Source organism: Triticum aestivum, chromosome 5B (genome assembly GCF_018294505.1).
Source record: "Triticum aestivum cultivar Chinese Spring chromosome 5B, IWGSC CS RefSeq v2.1, whole genome shotgun sequence".
NCBI lineage: Eukaryota > Viridiplantae > Streptophyta > Magnoliopsida > Poales > Poaceae > Triticum > Triticum aestivum.
In genome coordinates this window covers 475,641,032-475,650,334 of record NC_057807.1, presented here as the reverse complement: position 1 = coordinate 475,650,334, position 9,303 = coordinate 475,641,032, and positions in this window count along the sequence as shown.

Here is a 9,303-nt window from a genome sequence, read left to right as displayed (position 1 = left end):
AAACAACTCCCCTTTGACCTTCTTAGTAAAAAGAGTGGGGTCAATTTTCCCAATTTTGAACCCACAATCTTGCAACAACTCGGTAAGATGCTCATACCACGCACGTGGGGCTTGTTTAAGGCCATAGAGTTCCTTGTCAAGTTGGTACACATGATCGGGGAAATAGGGATCCTCGAACCCCGGGGGTTGTTTGTCATACACCAACTCATTAATAGGACCATTAAGAAAAGCACTCTTCACATCCATTTGTTGCAACTTAAAGTTATGATGAGAAGCATAAGCAATCAATAAACAAATAGATTCAAGGCGAGCAACGGGAGCAAAGGTTTCACCATAGTCGATACCCTCGACTTGGGAGTAGCCTTGTGCCACCAATCGAGCCTTGTTGCAAACAATGATCCCATGAGCATCTTGCTTGTTCTTGAATATCCACTTGGTTCCAATGACATTATGATTACCCGTTGGCCTTGGCACCAATCTCCACACTTGGTTGTGCTCGAAGTTGTTGAGTTCTTCATGCATGGCATTGAGCCAATCCGGATCCTCAAGCGCCTCATAGACCTTTTGGGGTTCGACACAAGAAACAAACACGTGATGTTCACAATAGTTTGCTAATTGTCTACGAGTGCTTACCCCCTTTCTTAGGCTTCCAACCACATTATCCATGAGATGACCTTTGGTTGTGAGCTTGGATGCAATCTTAGCGGCACAACCCTCTAATTCCTCCTCAGGTGTGAAAAGAGGAGCGGAAACTTGATCATCTTGAGCGCCGTCTTGAGCTTGTTCTTGATATTGAGCTTGCTCTTGATCTTGAACTTGCTCAGAAGGGAGAACTCGACCTTGGGCATCACTTGGTGACTTACCACCATCTTGAGGTTGATCTTGCCCCTGATCTTATTCACGTGGTTGAGGGCCTTCACTTTGTTCTTCGGAAGCGTGTGGGTCTTGGGTCGGTGATGGCTCCACTTGAGTGGAGCATTGTCCTTCTCCTTCGGCCACAAGGGGTTCCTCAATGGGTAGGATGTGACCAACACCCATTCTTCTTATGGCTTGGGGAGGAATTTCATCACCTACATCACAAGTACCACTTTGCTCCACTTGGGAGCCGTTATTCTCGTCAAACTCCATGTTACACGTCTCCTCAATGAGTCATGTGGACTTGTTGAGGACAAGGTAAACATGAGAGTTTGTAGCATAACCAACAAATATGCCCTCATGAGCTCTAGCCTCAAATTTAGACAAACGAACAACTTTTTTGAGAATGAAACACTTACAACCGAACACCGTGAAGTACTTGAGCTTGGGCTTGTTACCGGTGAGTATTTCATATGAAGTCTTGTTCAAGCCTTTGCGGAGATAGAGCCGGTTGGATGCATGACACGCGGTGTTGATGGCTTCGGCCCAAAAGTTGTAAGGAGACTTGAACTCCGCCGTCATGGTCCGTGCCACATCCATCAACGCCCGATTCTTCCTCTCCGCAACACCATTTTGTTGAGGGGTGTATGGTGTGGAATATTGATGCTTGATCCCCTCATCACTAAGAAACTCATCCAAGGTGTAGTTCTTGAACTCGGTGCCGTTGTCACTTCTTATTGTCAAGATATTTGCATTGTGTTGACGTTGAGCTTCATTTGCAAAGTCGATGACAGTTTGTTGAGTTTTACTCTTCCTCTTGAAGAAATATACCCAAGTGTACCTTAAGTAATCAATGACAATCACCAAGCAATACTTTCTACCCCCAAGACTATCAAAGGATGGAGGCCCAAAGAGATTCATGTGAAGGAGATCCAAGGGTCTCTTCGAGTAGATGATAGTCGTGGGAGGGTGAGCCTTCTCATGTAACTTTCCTTCGATACAAGCACTGCAAGCATGATCTTTGGCAAAACTAACATTTGTTAGTCCACGGACATGGTCCCCCTTGAGAAGACTTTGCAAATATCTCATATTGACATGGGCTAAACGGCAATGCGAAAGCCATCTCACATCAACTTTAGCCATTAGGCATGTCGCGGTCTTAGCGGGTCGCTCCGAAAAGTTAATCACATAAAGACCGTTCTCGACATGCCCAACAAAGGCTACTTTAAGAATCTTGCTCCACAAGAGGGCCACGGTATCAATATCAAAGAATGTGGCAAAACCCATGAGTGCAAGTTGACGAACGGAAAGTAAATTGTATGCAAGGGACTCAACAAGCATGACTTTCTCGATCGTGAGATCATGAGAAATGACAATCTTGCCAAGACCCAATATGTTGGAGGACGAGGCATCACCCCACTTGACATTGGTGGGCATAGATGGAATCTTGTGCACGTCCACCACCAAGTCCTTGCTTCCGGTCATATGATTTGTGGCTCCACTATCGAGCAACCATGATCCCCCACCGGAAGCAAACACCTACAAGAGATCGATGCTTGGTTTTAGGTACCCATTTTGTAATGGGTCCTTTGATGTTAGTAACAAGGGTCTTAGGAACCCAAATATACCATTCAATGTACTCATAAGGAGAACCAACAAATTTAGCATAAACATGCCCATCACTAGCACGACACAACACATAAGAAGGGTTAAAGTCGCCGGCTTTGTTGGAAGGAGTGGCATTGCCCTTTTTGACATCACCACCCTTCACATTGTTCTTCAGAAGCACCTTCTCCCTCCTTCACAAAAGTTTGCTTGAGAGGAGGAGGTCATCTGGTCTTGTCATTCTTCTTTTTGTTCTTGGACTTGGGTGCGAACTAAACTCCCTCCTTGGCCACAACTTCCTTTTGATTGCTCAAAAGGTCATTGAGATTCTTCTCACCTTGTATGCAAGACACAAGGCCTTTCTCAAGTTTCTCCTTCAACTTGGCATTCTCCTCCACAAGATGCACATGCTCACAACACGGGTTAGTAGCATTTGCATTATCAATTAAGACCATATGAGGAGAAGTGGCTTTCTCCTTGGGTAGCTTCACTTGGAGTTGATCATGAGACTCCTTGAGGCTAGCATGAGCACCCTTCAAGACTTTGTGAGCCTTGTCAAGTATATCAAAGTCCTCTTTGAGTCTAGCATGGGCAACCCCAAGTTTAGCCTTCTCGGAATCGAGCACACGAGATACAACAAGAGCATGATCAAGATCTTTCTTTAATTTAACATGGTCATCGTTGTGTGACTCCTCAAGAGCCAAACGATGAACACACTCTTCCTCAAGAGCATTAGAGAGATCTGATATCTCATCGGCATAGTCACGACTATGACCTTCCATCTTAGAGATGGTTTCTTCATGAGCCTCGATCATATCATTGGCTTCACCAAGTTGTTCCAAGAGAGCAACGAAGTGCTTCTTGGATTTGCCCTTGAGCTTACTCATAAAAGACTCAAATTCATTTACTTCCTCATTAGACCCCTCACTTTCATCAATGCAATCCGTCAAGGAAGGATTAGTAATGATCGTAGTTTTCATGTTGGGGGTTACCTTGTTGGTGGCTTTGGCCATGAGGCACTTGGCGGTGATGTTCTCGTTGGGAGAATCGAAGAGAGACACCCGTGGAGTTGTGGCAATGGCAACGGAGGCCATGGCCATGGCTTCACCATCCTCATCATCATCATCATCATCATCATCATCATCATCATCATCATCATCATCATCATCATTGTATTCTTCTTGAGCCACCAACCCTTTGGTTGGAGTCTTCTTGGTGAAGTTGTTCTTGTTAGGGAAGGACTTGGCTTTGTCTTTTTGGATGAGCTTGCCACCATTGTCTTCCCTCTTCTCGTAGGGGCACTCCTCAACAAAATGGCTCACATTGCCACAATTGTAACATGTTCTCACACGTTTCTTGCCCTTGAAGCCACTTGAGTTGTTCTTGTTGAAATTTGGCCTTGAGTTCTTCTTGCTCCAAAATTGCCTTGAAGCAAGAGCCATGTGCTCATGATAATCATATTTCGTATCTTCGAGGTTGCTCTCCTCATCTTCCTCTTCATCCTCTTCTTCTACACTAGCCTTGGCCTTCAAGGCAAGGTTGGGCTTCTTTGCTCTTTGAGAACGCAACACCGCATTGTCGGCGGTCTTGTCCAAGATCCTCATTGCCACAAACTCATCCAACACTTCACTTGAGGACAAGGTGTGGAAATCCGGCCTTTGACGGATGACGGAGGACATGGCCTTGTGGTAAGGCATCATGGCCTTGAGGAATTTGCGCTTGATCCAATTATCATTTGTATCCTTGCTCCCATGATCTCGAAGAGAGATCGCGAGAGTGGTTAATCTCCGGTAAAGCTCACGAGGTTCTTCATCTTCATTCATTGCAAACTCATCGGCTTCATCTTGCACCACTTCATAGTTGGAGCGTTGAATGCTTGCGCTTCCCTTGTAAAGAGGAACAACATGTTGCCATGCTTCCTTGGCCACGATGAATGGACGGAGATGTGCAATGTCTTCGGATGGAATTGCGTCTTGGATGATGAAGAGGGAATTCTCATTGAATTGATGATCCGCGGCTTCTCTCGGGGTAAAGTTGCTTGGGTCATGCGGATAGAAACCTTGCTCAATAATTCTCCAAAGATTAGTATTAACATGGTTTAAATGACGTTTAAAGTGATAGACCCAAGAGTCAAAATACTCATTCTTCACAATCTTAGGAGGAGAACCCGCATGATTTAAATGCGTGGAGGTAACCGGTCCTCCATAAGTAAGAGGAGGTTCAACTTGGGCAAAGATGCCGCTACCATTTCTACCACTAGATAAAGGAACTTTATCACTAGAAGCTTCCCCCTTATCGGAGTTGGCATCCGCCACCTTGTTAGTGGCAGCGGCCACTTCCAAGGGTGCGGTGGATAATTTAAGACCATCAAGGAACTCTTTGAACATGCCTTTGACCTCGGTCGTCATGGAGGTTTTCAATGTGTCCAAAGCCACATTGAATTCCTTGCGTGAGACCGAGGATCCCCCATCGGTCGTAGACGAAGAAGGATTCACACCGGGGTGCTCCTCCTCACCGTCTATGGTGTCAACCATACTCTTAGGATAGTAAAGTCCTTAATTAAGAGACGAGGCTCTCATACCAATTGAAAGGATCGATATAGTTGACTAGAGGAGGGGTGAATAGGCAACTATACCAAATTAAACTTTGCATCAAAGTAGGTTGTCTAGATATGCAACTAGGTGAGAAACCTATATGATGCAACAACAATAAGCACACAAGCAAGCAAAGGATATAACACAATATAGCTTGCACAAGTAAAGGTGAGAGATAACCAAAAGTGGAACCGATGGATACGAGGATGTGTTACCGAAGTTCCTTCCCTTTGAGGGGAAGTACGTCTCCGTTGGAGCGGTGTGGAGGCACAATGCTCCCCAAGAAGCCACTAGGGCCACCGTATTCTCCTCACGCCCTCACACAATGCGAGATGCCAGGATTCCACTACTGGTGCCCTTGGAGGCGGCGACCGAACCTTTACAAACAAGGTTGGGGCAATCTTCACAACTTAATTGGAGGCTCCCAACGACACCACGAAGATTCACCACAATGTACTATGGCTCCGCGGTGACCTCAACCATCTAGGGTGCTCAAACATCCAAGAGTAACAAGATCCGCAAGGGATTAGTGGGGGAATCAAATTTCTCTTGGTGGAAGTGTAGATCGGGGCCTTCTCAACCAATCCCTAGAGAATCAACAAGTTTGATTGGCTAGGGAGAGAGATCGGGCGAAAATGGAGCTTAGAGCATCAATGAAGCTTGGAGGTGGAAGAGGTAGTCAACTCGGAGAAGAAGACTCCCCTTATATAGTGAAAGAACAAATCCAACCGTTATCCACCAACTCAGCCCGCGAAGAGCGGTACTACCACAAGGCCCCGCGGTACTACCGCATGGCACTGTGGTACTACCGCTGGCAAGGCAGGGGCTAGACCAGACCTGTAGCGCAGAGGCAGAGAGCGGTAGAACCGCTGGTGCGGTACTACGGCGCCCCTTGCGGTACTATCGCAAGGCAGGAATAGTCTAGGCTGAGAAGGCACGGACATATAAAAATACATCCATGACTACTTCCACTGAGTTTTGATCTATGCAAAATTCCGACACTGTACTACCGCAAGCCCGGAGCGGTACTACCGTGTAGGGCGTGGATGTAAAAAATTACATCCGCCCTACTTCCGCTCATGTTGTTGTGCCTGGCCAGAGCTCACGGTACTACCGCGCCCATGGAGCGGTACTACCGCGTAGGGCGCGGATGTAAAAAATTACATCCGCCCCTACTACCACTCGAGCAGCTGCGCCTGGCCTGAGGCCACGGTACTACCGCTCCCAAGGAGCAGTACGTACTACTGTGAGCACCTACTGTACTACCATGCTGGAGGCCGGTACTACCGCAAGGGCCCGCAGTAGTACGGCTCTGGAGAGCAGTACTACCTCCTGCCTCAATTCAGCAACATTAGGAGTCCTTCATTTGCAGAGACACGGAGAGACGGAGGATGCTCCAAAGAGCCAAAGGAAAGGTGGTGCAAAAAGAGACAAACGTGTACGTGTTGATTCCACCCAAACCTTTCCAACGCGGACCCCCTCTTAATAGTACGGCTTTCCTACGACTCAAATCCACCAAAAAGAAACAAAGAGAAACGACGTCTTCAATAGTCTTCGAGGGGCACTAAATCGTCTTGTGTTTAGACATGATATATCTGAAATGCTCAATGCACATGACTAGTCCGCAAAAGCATTGTCATCAATCACCAAAACTACTAACGGATAAATATGCCCTTACATCCTAAAGCATTTTCAAGGGCAAAAACATAAATATACTATATTTTTCCGATGGTTGGTCACTATACCTGGGCATAACTTGGGTCGGACCTAGCAAAGCCTGAAGCAGGAAACCTAGGCCCGGGCAGCGGGCCTAGTGTCTAGGCCCAAGTCAGGCCCATCCATCAACAAACCCGTTGGGCCTCGGACTGGGCCTCTTCCTTAAATTGCAAAAATGACAAGCCCAAGCCCGCCCCGTCCCGGCCATCAAGCTCAAAAACTAGGCCCAGGGTTGGCCCGTGGGCAAGGGCAGGTCGGACCGGGTCAGGTTTTTCGGGCCGGATGGCCAGGTATACCGGTCACCTAATATCCACATTCAAATAATCTTTATTTGTTCACTCCTTTCTTTTCGAACATTTTTCTTCCGGGACATTGAAATAATTTAAAGATAAATTTGACAACACAATATTAATTCAAATATAAACATTATAATCCAAAATAAAGTTCTCAAATTACATGGTTCATAAATTCAATTTACTCGACCACATGCTCTAATTGTTTGAAGAACACAGACATGCTTCACTAGATCATTTAGTAGTTGTGTGTGAGTTCCTTGATTATGAATCTAATGATGCATCTCCATAATTTTCAAACTAAACCACGACTTGTTATGGGAGGGAATGTATCTGGTGCACCCACCCTTATGGTGCTATCGATGCACTGGATGACGTAGATCTCAAAATGTTTGAAAAGATCTAGAAAAAAATATAGCACATAGATATAACATCAATGTATGTTGTCACAAATTTTCATATCAAAACTCGAAACATTGACATCAATGTGATAATGATTGAAATCTTGAGCCCAACTTATATTATAGTTTCGAATTTTTCATTTCTGCTTTTTCAAGTATGTTTTGAATTTTGATTTGAAATTATTTGACAGCATACATTAATATTGTGTGGATGTGCTAATTTTCTTTCAAAATTTTCTGTACATTTTAAATGTGCTACAGGAGTTCGGTCCACCAGTTGCACCACAAGCATCACTGCACCAGATATTCTCCCTAATAGGAGGTTGGCAATTCACCCATGACCTTGTTTCTTTGTTTTTCAATGTTTTTTGATTTCTTTTTTCTTTTTTACTTTTGAATAATTCCAAATATTCTAAATAAATATATTACAAAAAATGTTAACCAAGCATTTGAAAAATGCTAACTGTGTATAGAGAAACTTTTTATAAAAAAAAGTTGATCGTGTATTTTAAAAATGTTAATCGAGCATTCAAGTATTTTTAAAAAAGTAATCAAGTGTTTCAAAAATGTTAAATGTGTGTAGGAATTTCTTTGACCATGTACTCAAAAAATGTTTAACATGTATTTGAAAATGGTTAATCTTTATTTTTTCAAGAAACACCTGTAACTTTATTTGTACTCATAAGGATTACAGGTACACTGATTTTGACCTAAGATCCAAAAAAAATACAAAGTAACTCCTATGACTAAGAATTATAATGAAATCTCTTGAAAACACCTTCTTCACAGTATCAATCTCTGCTTTAAGAAATACTCCAAAGACTTCGGTAAAGAGGCTGCAATTAGACTAGAGCAACGACGTTGTCACTCTTTCACCCCGCACAAACATTACCAGTAATAATTTTTGAAAGAACCTTGAGTCGCCCATCCAAAATGCGTACTTGGGCCGGGGTTGATCCCCTAAAGTGTAGGTCATTGAATCACTTTATCTTATCATGGTGTCGATGAAAGATTTCATCTTCACAAAAAATCAGACCAACAAAAAAACTTGACACAGCAACACAGACTAATCAGATCTGAATAATAGGATCTGCGAGGACAAAAAACTCTCAACCTCATGACATCGTCAAAAGAATGAGAGGAAAGTTATTCTCACAAAACTATAATGATCACTAGATGTTGAAGAAGAATATAGAGGTCTTGAAGATCCGAGGTCCCCCCACCTCTCAGTGCCAAGATGGCACCAGAGGCGAGGGGACCTAAATTTCTCAGATGTCGACGACGACGGCGGCACCAAAAAGTGAAAAATGTTGATCAAGCATTTAAAAAATGTTATACGTGTATAGGAAAATGTTCACCATGTATTCAAACCAATTTGATCCTATATTGTATGAAAATGTTAAACTTGATTTAAAAAAAATTAATCAAGCATTTAGAAAATATTAAATGTATAAATAATTTTTTGTATTAAAAATTGTTAATCTTGCATTTGAAAAAATGTTAATCAATCATTCGAAAGATGTTAAATGTATATAGAAAAAATGTTAACCATATATTAAGAAAATTTAATGTTATGTTTAAAAAAATATTAATCAAGAATTTGAAAATGTTTAGAATGTCTAAATAAAAAATGTTGACCATGTATCCAAAAACTTTTAATATTTTATTTGAAAAATGTTAGGCAAGCATTTGCAAAAATGTTAAATATGTGTACTCAAGAAATATTATAATTATGTTTACAAAATGTAAAACATGTATTAGAAAAATATTCTTGACGTATAAAAAATGTAGAATGAAAACCAAAGAAACAAAGAAAAAGTAAAAAATGAAAACCCAAAA